The sequence below is a fragment of the Zootermopsis nevadensis genome, unplaced genomic scaffold, assembly GCF_977971745.1.
Source record: "Zootermopsis nevadensis isolate Lab colony 2312 unplaced genomic scaffold, Znev_1.0 Znev_ptg000003l, whole genome shotgun sequence".
NCBI classification, from domain to species: domain Eukaryota; kingdom Metazoa; phylum Arthropoda; class Insecta; order Blattodea; family Termopsidae; genus Zootermopsis; species Zootermopsis nevadensis.
This window is the reverse complement of record NW_028259135.1, coordinates 16070318-16083846: the sequence shown is the minus strand read 5'-3', so window position 1 is coordinate 16083846 and position 13529 is coordinate 16070318. Positions and strand designations below refer to the sequence as shown.

At 40.3% G+C, this 13529-nt stretch overlaps 1 protein-coding gene across 4 annotated transcripts in view; it reads right to left on the bottom strand.

The window, feature by feature from the left end:
- The window catches only part of PRL-1 (protein-tyrosine phosphatase 4A family member PRL-1), a 46365-nt gene extending 33195 nt beyond the window's left edge, over positions 1-13170 (bottom strand). For 3 of the 4 annotated variants that reach the window (XM_022060017.2, XM_022060019.2, XM_022060018.2), the window contains exon 1: positions 13044-13170. The gene's annotated coding sequence lies outside the window, so the exon portion shown is untranslated. Of the gene's footprint in view, positions 1-2621; positions 2843-13043 lie in introns of those variants that run through there. The other variant, XM_022060022.2, reaches the window with a different exon arrangement.
- Positions 13171-13529: the final 359 nt, after the last annotated feature.

Here is a 13529-nt window from a genome sequence, read left to right as displayed (position 1 = left end):
TGTATAAACATCGTGCTGACAAGCTGAAATACTTATTATGCTGGCTCCAGTTCAGTAGAAACACCAGAGTCAATGCTACTGTCATTCTCCTTTGAATCACATCACGTTACTAAAATTAGGATACCCATCCATTTGAAAGCTTTGAACTTTCGAGTTTTATAACTCTCTTCAGACTTGCACAGCTTCCTCGAAAACCCAAAATAAGATTAAAACGCAAATATTATTTCTACAGGCTGAACCGTCTTCATTCAAACGCAATACAAAACATCAAGATTTCTGTCTTCTGGGTTATTGCGCTGTGTAGTCTGGTCGATGTTAACCAACGTTTCAGAGGTCATACTGCCTCCGTCATCAGGGCGATGAATATATTCATATATTCATCGCCCAGAAATCTTCATATTCACCGCTGTGAGAACCTCAAGTCTTACACAATACAAAACATCGTTCGTCACGTAAGATTTTAAGTTAAGTTGTAGCAAATAATACAGGAACACAACAACCAAAGGCTTTACCTTCTACAAATTCAAGATTAATTTCGAAATTTATCTTAAGTTTTCCCGCCAGAAGTTTGCACTTCCCTGTTTCAAATTAAAGCACATCAGTCCCGGTGAGAAGTTCATTTGGGGACCTCATTTTGCTGTAAATTTTAATCTTTCGAAGTTATCACCACAAAAGAGGTTAGTATTCTCCCACAAGAGCACATTAGTGAACAAACTTTTCGCCATTCTTGTGCCAAAGTTTTCATTGAAATTTAATGCGTAACTTCGTCTTTCTGGGATAAGCCACCATAAAGATGAACTACTTCGCCCTGCAACTGCAATGTTTGTCGAAACGTTAAAAAAAACTTCAATAACAGACGTGGCTTATCTCCAAAAGCCAAATTTACGCATTAACTTAGAACCGTCTCATTATAGGTGTTCTCGAGTCGAATTTAAAGATCGCGGCAATTTATATACGCGTAAAATTCACGATTAAAGAACTCTTATCAAGTACAGTCCTACTTCAGACGGTAATAGCAACTGATGGTTTAAAAAAACAGTCGTTTATGAAATTTGAAAATACATTACCGTGTGTGGGTTCCCAAAGCCCGCCTGGACGCCACAGCAAAGATAAAAATCCGCGTCGAAACAGATTCGTCTACCTAGTCGCTGTACTGACGAAGCTACCGTTTCCCCGAGCATTAACCCGTTCTTCCCGCAGAGCGACGGGACCAAAGCTCACACTAACCAAAAATGTAGACTGCAGTCAGAGGACTAACACGCAATGTCGAACCGTTTTCACTTTGCCTGCAATAGTTTATTTCTTACGATAAAACGGAACGTACCTATTCAGAAAGCGGCTAGTAATTCTCCACTGCTGAATGTGAATCGGGGGTCGACTGTACTTGAGGCCACTGGCTACACTGGTAAATGCGTACCAGACTCCAGGATGCTTTTAAATGACCATTGATGAAATAATAGTTGAACTACGTCAGACCTTGTTGAAAGCGTATTCAGTCCGTGGGATAGAACAAGTAGGCTTTATGGTCTTCCAAAAGGTTAATTCTGCGATACGACTGTACGTCTGTCTGTCCAACGTATGAAAGAGAATTCATTTCAAGTTAATGGTTTTCATCTTTCGCTGGACGGGGGTTAAGAGACACGAATCGAAGCCTTCTAAGTCAGAACAAGTAAATGCACTTCTAGGTTTAAAAAAGGCACGTAGGCTACACGCAGTGAGCTTTATCACGAAACATTCTATTGGCTTCTTCGGTAAGAGACCAATGACTTACGACAGGGTTCCGACCGGAACCCTGGAACAGCCATGTGTTTAGTGCGATCCTTGTGTCCAGTTGTAACACTTATCACCCTGCATGATGAAATACAGCTACAGAAAACAAGTTATGTTAATGCTATCAGTATTTTACACGAAGTGTCCCCGTGAGCAACTGTTTAGCTTAATAAAGAACAAGTCGAGAATTACGATGCTTCTTACTAACACTTGGAAGGTTGAAACAAACAGAAATTGTACCTGATACTGAAATATTACTTAACCAAATAAAGTGTCAAATATCTTATTAACGACTGGCTTTATTAAAGATATTTAAGTAATACGTGAATCCCATTCAAATAGTAGACCTGATTCAGCAGAAAGTTTAATAAATTTCTATGGAGTTCAAATAAACTGACCTCATTTGCAACCTTGCGGCCCGCAAGCCGATAAGAAAGGGTGAATGTGGCCCCAGGTCCGGAACCCCTGCCGTAAGGGGTTTCAAATAAAATATCAAAATAGATTCAGACGTATTAAAATATTTTTTGCGAATATTTTACTATTCCGGGCGACACACACACCTTTGTTGTTAAAAAAATTATGAAGGTTGAGAATCAAACACGAAACGACATATTACAAGTATCGTAAGTCGCGTGTTGTATTCTCCCTCCATCAGGGAGACGATCCAAAACGTCGGTAAACTTTGACAACATAACATGGCGCAAGAACCTACAAGGCAGACGTGTTTAAGACTGACTACAATTTGAAATAGACATGAATGCAATTACATTAAAAAATCCACGAAACTTGGACATATTCTGTTAGTTAGGCTGCAGACTTGCGTATAATGTATGATTATAACCAAGGCTTACCTTATGGCAAGGAGCGTGTTCCTAACAAGTCAGCAACATCAATGTCCCACTAGACTAAAAATTTATAGGCCTGCGCACAAATTCTCTCACTTGGCACGAAAACCAACGTGTGTATCTATCACACAACTTTTCTTTTAAACAATACCAAGTCGTCCTGTGTCCCTACCCAAACACGCTCTATGCTGTCATTTTCCTCGCCAAACTTGAGGTCTGCGACGAAGTTCCCAGTGAGACCAGTCAACAATTACTATGACGAAGTCATTTATATCAACTCGACATTTGGACGACACGCAAGCCTGTCACAGTTTATTTATAACGCGCGGCACTTCCCTGGCAATGTCAGTCTATTTTCAACCGTGAATGCAACGCAGATGTTTGAAGTGTTAATTATTTTGCCACAGCCTATTACCTGGGACGAAAAGAAGTTCATTACTATGACACTAGATAAACAAGGGCATACGGATTCAACGCATTAGTGTCACATAACTGCAGAACTCTAAACGTCTGTGACATCAGTTGACACTGTCCCTTCTACAATGAGGATATTTGGCTTCTGTGCCGCCAAATACCCTCACAAGAGCGTTGGCTCAACTTCCATCTTCGGATTACTCACTGATCACTATTTTATTTTTATATTTGGGACGTTTTGGTTTTTCGATGATCAGCGCAGATCCTGTGTTCGATCCCAAACTCAGCCGCCAACTGTTACGAGACTGGCACTGAAATTCAACTCGAGGGCTTAACAGCATAGTGAACTGCGGTTATATATGTTGGCTCACCGGACTATACATAAAAAGTCTATATTATCATAAAGCAAGTTTTGTTGGTGTCGCCAGTATCTGGAAATGCTTATCGCTGTGGACAACTCAATGTAGGACATCAAATCAAGAATTAGAACGCCTTTTTACTGATTGGGAATGAGGAGGCAAGCGAAACGCAAAACGGAAATATACCTGACACTAAAAGTCTGCTCAAGCAGAATAATTGCCAAATGTTTCATTTATTATTAACTGTATTACAGAAAGTAATTAATATGTGGACAGAACCTGTTGCAACAGTCAGCCTAATTTAGTTGCATTTCAGTAAATTACCATAAACTACTCATGCACTGATTGTATCCAAGATCTGGGAAAACCTGACAACTCCGGACTCAAAACTCGACTAGACCAAATGTTGACGGAATTTAAACACCCGATGTCACCAACGTAACGCAATGGCTGTTTTGAAACGAAGAGGGGGCATAGCCTATCAGCTGCACAGCCATGACTGTCTTTTGACCCTCGTTATATCACGTGAACGAGAGGTCGCCATTAACGAGAACAAAGGGTACTGATGTCTGCCCTTGTGAAGAAGCAATTGAGGGCAATGATACAACCACTTGGATCACCCCATACTTCGCAGAAATTTCTTCTCACAGTAAACAAGGGTTATTTCCTTAAACAGCATCAACTACTTGATCTCTAATGAAGACATGTTGTGTTTTCTTTGAGGTATGACTAAATTTTTGAAAATTATTTACATCGGCTTTGGGCTTCAAAACGAAAATGACCAACTGTATTTCCAATGTTACGTAATCCCAGTTATCCAATGCTTTATATGCAATACAATTCTAAAGAGAAAGTCTCTTCATTCTCACGTGTCCGAGTGGACCACAGAATGCGTGGATTCATTGATGGCCTGAGTTCACGTCCCTTTCAACAGATTCATTTGAGTGGACGGGGAATTTACGCGGTGCTGAAGAAAATCATACCTATAACTGGCGCCCTCTAACTAGAAGCACGAATGACGTCAGAGCGCAGTACGTATTATAACCTCTCTATCACAGAGAACTTAGCAATGTAAATTTTCCGCTGGCTTCAAATTACAACAGAATTAAATTCCCTGGCTTTCACTCTTTCTGACATCTCGTCTTTTGTGTCCTTCCCTTCCAGCCGCAAGACTCCAAGGTCGTGGATTGGTACGAGGTTCCAGTCGTCTCTTGAGGTCAATACGCCTCAGTCGGTCGACCTTGGATGTTGCAGAGAACACGCTCTGGAGAGACGGTGGAACGCACTACATCAAAATACAGCAAGCCATGTTCAAAATGGAGACCTTTCTTCATCGGAAAATACAACGGGAACTCAATATTACATTTCCGCTGATAAACAGAAATGACGTCAGCACCGGTCTTCTGGATTGTGACGTCGTGTGGACTTGTAGATACCATCGCTTCGGCGGGAGATACTGTCTCCATCTTCAGGCCATTCAGATTTCAATATGAAAACTGAATGTGTCTCAGAAACGTTGATACCAACTACAAGTCAACGTGAAGTCACAACAAAGAAGACCAACATCGACATCACCGCCGTGATAACCTCAAACAGAAAACGCGGTTTAACAGAAAATTGTTCATCTTTTTCGCGTTACGCTGTTCAGAACGATGGTTCCCGGGATTTATATGGAAATGAATGGCGCAATACTAAATACGTCCAACAAATTTTATTTCCGTCTAACAGTTTTGTAGTTTAAACATGGAAACACGGCCAAAACACTAGGCGTTTGTTTCATGCACTCGCCGTCAGCACATTGAACGCGAAGTAGAAAAGTGATATATGGCTCATCATAAAAAAATTGTAGTGCCTGCGTAACACGAACTGCGTATCTCCTTCAGGAATGAAACATTTGCGACTCTTCTGAAAGAGTGAATACTTTGCGAAATACGAAGAAACAGTAGGCTACTAAGTGAGAAAGAGTATGTCTATATAACAAGTTTTATGCTTTACTGAACGAATTTTAATATCAGCCTGATTATACTACTGCCAAAAACTTTCCGGCAATAATTTTTAATTAGTAACATACAACTGGTGTGCGTTAAGACACGTACGTACAGTTTCTTAGATTACGCCACAATACGATGCTACATACCACAATTTCAGGCCTCTAGCTGATAAGATGATTCGAACGTCTTTGCATCAATGAAGAAAGGACAAATAAACTTTCTAGAGCACAGGACGTCACTATGACGCAAACACAGCACAACTGAGGACTGTTCTCACATTTCCCCACATTCATAGGATACCTGTCGCCAACACACCTGCCTGACAAACGCACAGCACAGCAATCAGGAAGATTGTTCCGCAGATGACAAAGGTAACTGCGTTGTTCTCTAGTTCCCGTGAAAAGCAGAATACGTGCACAACCTATCAATATTTTGGGGGTTGAGTTTGCAGCCGACAACGCATGGAATCCAGTTCATATCCATTTTAACGTCATCGTCCCATTTAGGCTACTAAACATTAATCTCCATAGAGCAGTCTTGAAAAGCTGAAATCCCCTCATTTGGCCAGGAAATTCCTTCATTTATGGAACCCAAAGGTTCATTAACGTGTTCGCACCGGCCCCTACCCTGACCCACATAAATCCAGTCCACACGAACGCACCTTTTCCTTATTTATGATGCGTTTGAACATTTTCTATGCACATGTCGTCCTAGTGTTATCTTCCATTCATGCCTCCCACCCAAAATTTGGTATGCTTTTCTTATCTCCCTCATGCGTGCTAATATGTCCGGCTCAACCCATTCCCCTTCGTTTAATTACTCAAACAAGTACAAATTATGTACGAACGTAATTTGACGTTTTTATTTCATCTCTCTTAATCGTATAACGCCCAGTGGTCATTGTATGGAGCACCTTCTCTAACAAATTCAAATACGATACTCAACACCCTGTTCTCACAGCGAGAAACTGGTCTCCAACCACACGTTTCTTTCTAGAAGCCCAACGACCACAACCTTTGGCCTTTCCTCTGCAGCGGAAGTTTCCAGTTTCGAATACCAAGGCCAGAATGCAACAGACGTTTCATCTACTCGACTCAGATCCTGTCTCCTTCAATTACCGCACTGACCTCCGCCTTACCCTTTCGCGATTTGTAATAAAAAAAAAACCTGTTTTGGCCTCGGCCTTATATTTCATTCTTAACTTTCGCCCTTATCCGAAGTGATCTCAAATATTCCACGAAACAATTTATTCATGCAAATATGGAGAGAAAGGAAGTTGCCGTACTACGCTGTAACATACTTTACACACAAATAATCTCGTCTCCAAAAGTTAAATAAACAAAAATATGGAAAGCAACCATCAATCACCAAAACAAAATTAAATATTCCACGCCAACGGGTTTCGATCTCACGTCTATTTTTACAAGAATCCGAATGTGAAATCAGTTTCCAAAATACAGACCAGCGGTTGGGTGGAACTGCTTTCGGAATCAGCGTTTAATTCAAATGTAAAAGTTGACAGCGCCGTCAGCAGGGGTCGATACATGTTGTCTCAGTTCAGTCAGACAAAAATTTACTTGTGTAACATTTCCTCCACAAGAGGAAACTCAAGACTCAAACTGGCTACACCGGATGCGCACAGTGGAAGCTCTTATCTTACACGTGTCGAAAAGGTCGAGATAAATCCGAGGGATGTTTCACACGATGAAGAATAAGAACAATTGACGATTTGTATTCGTTTTTCCCCACATCCCAACGTTCAGATTTCCAGTGCCGCGTTAACTAGGACTCTCACACCCTTTATTATTATTATTCAGTGTTCTGTCTGACGACAGGTCCATTGCTCTGCCCAAAAAGAACTCTCCAGTTGTCCCCATTCTCGGCTTCTCGTTTTAATTCCTGGAACTTCATCTTCTATCCTTGTTTAAGATCGTCGGTTAGCTGTATCAGTCTTCTCATACTCATACAGGTTACAAATGTACTGTTCCGACATGCAGAGAATTAAATATTAAAGAACGAAAAAGATTTTTCACTTGTAGGCCTCAATTTTTAATTCGTGACTGATGATGACCTCTTGAGGTCGAAACGCGCTTCGCACTAAAAGTCTTTTCAAAGTGTTAACAATTTTGTTTGTATGCATGATTTTATATATTCAGGGAATTACTCGTCAAACTTTCATCTTTCGAAATATGATAGTGCACCATGCAATTATGCAGATTCCTTATGTAGGCCAGCGTTACTTTCCGTGGGACAATGTAATTTAGATGGATTTCAGTTTCAAAACGTTATCTGAAGAACAACCAGTAAACTGATATTAGGTCTAAGTGTTCAATCTAAATGGTTGTCACTTAATACTCGTAATTCGTGTATCTGTAAATTCCCACGCCCAGAATGTCCGGTTCTGTGACCAAGAGAAGTATTTATACTGGGGATAAAATGTGAAAATATGCTAATGAATGCCACGCAAATCCATGACTGTTTTACCATTTCTAAACTTTCAGTGTGTTTTTTTTATAAAACATGTTGAACACTTCCATAACCGATTAACCTGTAACCTCTTTCGAAAAACACCACAAGTTTTAGCGATAAATAGGGGAGATAGTAAGGCATGCTTCTTGAAATAATCTTCACAAACAAGAACATTCTAAGAGCCAAAACTTTCAAGGGAAATACCCATCCTATGAGTAACGATCTTGGGTTTTGTCAGTACCTGAAGTGGTCGACAGAATTCCCTTATCAGGCCTATAACAAAGCAGTGGTCTACTGTTTAAGTCCAGACAAAGATGTAAGGTAAACTCTGTTAGCAACTAACCACGTGTACTTCTGTACAAGAAAGTATGCACAAAGTAGCACGGCGTAATGCCTCCGAGACGCCCACATGCCCAATCACTTCCTCGTGCCAGTGACGTCAGTTTGCGAAATGCATGGCGAAAAACATACGATACTGGCACGTGCACTTCCACCAACTGGCCCTTCGGTCCTCGCGTATCTTCAATCCTACGAATTACTAACCTACACAAACCATAATTAACGTCACTTCCTTTCCAGATAAGTGAAGGCCTATACGTCAACACAGCCGTCACTTAACTTAATGACCAGTACAAGATTACTTGCACTTATCATCCAGCCATCACGGCACCTCAGGAAACGCAATGGCCGATGGGACACACGTCCCATTTTGAAAAACAGTTCGCACATTTTCCAAATTATCACTTCACTGGTTTACATGCTTCATTATCATGTGTTCATTTATTAGTCACAAGTGTGTCGATCGGACAAACAGCCCCACTCCACCATAAAGAATTACACTTACGAAACTTTCAATTAATTATTTTGAACCCAGGAGATATTTCAAGGACATGGATCTTAAGATAAACAGATTTACTGTTACGGAATGCATTGAACCACCTCAAAAGTGTGTGCAATGTTGGGGTTGGTTTTTTTTTTTTACTTCGGAAACTTGAATCTATTAGAAGTTCGTGGACATGCCAGCTCACATACAAACATGCAAATATTCAATAATGTTTCTGCTGCCTGAAATAAAATTACAATCCTGTACTAAACAATACTTGAAAGGAATTTTCAAGCAACGATGCCTCGAAGCTCTAAATTTTTTATCTTCACTAAATTACCCCATCGAAATCGACCTTGCCAGCAGGCATATTATTTCCTCGGATCATTATCTTCACGCTAACTCAGGGTTATTGAACCATGAGATACTTTTATACAACAGAATCCACTTTAACACAACTCTGTACCCTTTTAATACGACATGTCTCGGTCAACTGCTCCGTAGGCACTTGTTTATGAAAAATATGCGACATGAACAGAACGAGCAACGTATGTTTCAAAATGTCTTCCCATGCACGCATTATTTTAGAGCAGGTGAATATTCCCTTGTACGTACGAAGTGTAAGACGTTTCGGCAACGCGGTGGTGCAAGTGGCAAATATCGGTGCATGTTTGGGGGGGGAGAAATGTCGTTAGGGCGATCCGATATAATATCTTAGCATGTCGTCGCGACGTCGACACAAGAATCCGAATGCCATACGACGCCAATCGTAGACTGCCCGAATAAAGCAAAGACAAGTCTCGGCTAGTATCGTGATTCCCAAACATCCAATGAAAAGGGTCCATCTTTTATTTAATTTATTGGAATATGTTACGTTACAGAAGTCCCATAATAACTAGAAAATGTTACAAGTATTAAACAAAAACGCAACAAAGACTAGAAACTGGCTCAACAACAACTGATGCTGGCACCTTATGTCTAATTTCTATTTTGTTTTGAACGAATAATTAAGAGATAACGAAGAAACAAAACGTGTATTTTCCTAGAACTGTTCCGACTGTAAATAGCCATGATGTAATATTAGCGAGGTCAACAGGGCATATTCCTGGACGTCTCAGATATTACATTGCATTCCATTGGTCCAGAGATACACAACTCGTGTGCCGCGGAGGCCACGAAAATTTCACCTCGTATTATAATGAGATAAAAAATTTGTCTCAGTTTTCGTTTTCTTCATTAGGGTCGGGCAGACAAATATCTACTAAATGCAGATGGAGAGTAACACAACCACTTTACTTTTATTGTTGTTCTATGCATTTTTATGAAAAGTAAACGGGAACCACATAGCTATTAAATGGCTTATAAATTTTAATAATTAGATAATTACTGATGTCCAGTTTTATTTTAAATCTAATGTTTTCTCAGTTCATATCCACTGTAAACGACGGTCATATTCCATATGCAGTTGGATCTTTGGGTCGCGGGAAGCTGATTTGGATACTGTGAAATAATTACATATAAAAATATAAATAAGTAATGATTACACATAGTTAATAAATTTTGGATTAACCGACATGTATATTTATTCCAAAAAACGTAAATGGCATAATAATAAAGATGGATATTATGAACATCAATATTTTTTTTTGGGAGGTACACAAAGGACACTGCCTACTAAAAGCAAGTAATGGATGAAGTTGACCTGCGTCTACAAATAATCGCTACTTGCGAGTGCATCGTACTGGAGATACCAAAAACACTTGATAACAGCTGTAGTATCGGCTTAACATGTCACACCACCAAGTGCGCATGCGTTAGTGTCTCGCTGTTACTTTACGAAATAAATCATTTTGTAATTGGTACAATTCTGAGCGGCACCCTGTACTATACCTATAATTAATCTGCGTAAGCTCAGCATTAATTCTCTTATCAATCCGTCTCGTGTGTCAATTTTATGTTATGCACGTGTGTGCCTATCACTGCAAAAGTGTGCATGAAACATCCCACAAGACATGAAGGGTGCAAGTCTGCAGCCTCTGTTGCCATGGAGATGTGCGGTATGCAGTTGAGTGACCTCCACACGACGTTCGTTCATTCTCCACTATAGTGCAAGTTCATCCAAAAACGTACAAAAATTAAAGTGAGTCCCAATTCTCAATATTCGTTGAAATCACAGGCAAAGAATTATTGAGGGCCTTCATTCCAATCCCGTGTACACAGTCGCAAACCCGTCGGTCGGCAAGCTTATCGCTGCCGCGGGCCGCACTGGCTACCCAAATGTCAAGGACCGAAATATAATCGCATCGTAGACAATACGCGAAACCTAACTTTCTTATCTTCAAAAGTGATAAAATATGTATTTCACCACAACTAAATTTACTGCAGACAGTTCTGGTTTCTCGACAATGTTAATCTGACAAAGACTTCAGTTATTGGCACCAAAGTAATTTTCAAATTTTGCCAAATTTCATATGGTCTGAACAACGGAACACTGTCTCTAAGCAACAACACGATTTTAACACTATACGCCCACACCTAATAAAAGATTCATTCAATTCGCATGGGATTGTTTGCCCTTGTTTCAAATATTTATGTTAATGTTTCGTGGTAGCGGAAAATGTGTTCTTCTCGCATTGGCTACTACCCAAATCACGTGACGGGCCGCATAAAAATATAGCCTACCCCTGGCAAATGTTTTAACGCAAAACTCTAAATCTTAAATATGTTATGGCACGATTTCTTGTATGCGAGCCTTTTATAAGAGAAAAATAGAGACATATATAAACTCGTCGAGGGCGCAACATCCCAGATACAATCAGGATTGTCGGTATCCGGGCAAACGATCTGTACCAGGACCACTCGGCCGCGAAGTTTGGTGTACTTTAGTCACAATTAGATTACTTCTGTCAATATCACGGTACAATGTCTACACTATTTATGTATGTGGCAGTATAGCAAATAATGGGCCACTGACCACCACCACCGCCGCCCCCGAGGGTTTGGTTCATAACCGTTTGCGAGCAGTAAATGCCTTTTAAACCAAAGTCCAAAGCGAAGATTCAAAAATGACGTGTCCATGCATTTGTACTGGTGAGTCAAATCACGTGAACCTAAGGAATTAACGTAAATAGTGACTCAGCGACCGATTGTCGAAAATAAAAGGGACTACGTACAATACTTTGGTGGATTATTCATATAAGGTGAAGCCAAATCTAGCAGGCCCATAACAGAAACAGGACAAGCCTACTATGCCGATTTCCATGGTCAGATTAAATGATGAGTTGTCTACTGAAATGAAGATACGAAGGGCGGGGCATGTGGCCCAGACTGAGAATAAAATTGTGCGAAGATGGCCGTCTTCTGGGTTGTAGTGCCGTGTGGTCTGGCAGAAGTTTGACGACGTCTCAGTGGTCCTTGCTGCCGCCATCATTCGGGTGATGAATACCACTGAAACGTCGGTAAACTACCCAGAAGACATCCTCTTCGTACTCACTGCCGTCAGAACCTCATTTGCTACAAACGTTTCGAAATCTGGGTCGGTTTTCGTAATCGTGTGCAGGGAATAGGGGCACCTATTCAGTTGGGTCCGTTTGAAAGAACTAACTTAAACAGTTCAGTAATTGAGGTCAACTCTTTCAAACGGACCCAGCTGGGTGGATGCTTACACCTGAGGGCGAAAACATCCAGTTTTAGAATTGCTAGTCTTTTTAGAATACCAGACGATGGATGAAGTCCAAAAACTCTGTAATCCAGAATCTAATTACCAGTTTTATTTTAAATCCCACTCAATTAAGCACAGAAACCAATTCGTTTACTAGCCTGTTATCTATATTTATAAAACCGTATCTAATTTATAAGTATCCGAACGTTAACAACTTCCTAGAATACGTTCAAAGTTTGCATCCTGGGATAAACCAAGTGTATTCTAACTCCAGAAATTCAATGTTACTACACCGATGTTTGGAAGCCCAACTCCTACTTATTCTAACAAACGGTGAAATTGTTACTCTACCGTTTTTCCAAACAAACCGTCAAAACCAAATGCAAACACTAAAATCCACCGACGGAATTGATTCGAGAGACTGGGTGGCTGACATTTTGGATAGCAAGAAAAAAGAAAGGCTACAACCAACAGCTTACATAAAAAGGTCAGTACAACATATATCTAATTACACAATATAAGTACATGAGTAAATTCGATTTTCTTTGGTATTTTGCTGCAGTTATTTCGGGTCTTTATAAACTACAGCATGCAATGCATAAACTGGCTTCCACTCCCTTTAGATTCCACATTTATTTTAAATAGTATGTAGGTCACTTATAGCGTTATAATTTTAATATTTGGGTACAATTAAAACCATGATCCACTTACCACAAGAGCCATACACATTGAATACGGATTGAACGGGTAGAGCCGTAATCCGTACTACCACAGAAAAACACACTACCACCGCCTAACAAGACCAACTGGTAACTGAGCCAAGATGGACGACGAACGGGTTAGGTGACTGGAGGAAATGACGTCACATACAATATTAACCATGTCGTTGTCTGATTGGCTGGAGGATTAGATTTCACATTCTTACACAATATTAGCTTCTCCCTCAAAACTGTGTGTATGGCCTATAATATTAAGACACATTTATTTCTAAAAGCCTTCAGCCTCATTACCTTTAATAACCGTTTGTACCAGGCAGCCTATAAATGACAGTATTCCCTTGTAGGCCGGAAATGTCATTAATAATGGTTACAACTTGCGGATGAATAGCCCCGACGGTGAGAAAGAGATGGACCTAGAAATGTCGGCATGTTTCAACTATTTGACACGGCTGATGGTCAGAGATTTTTTTAATGACTT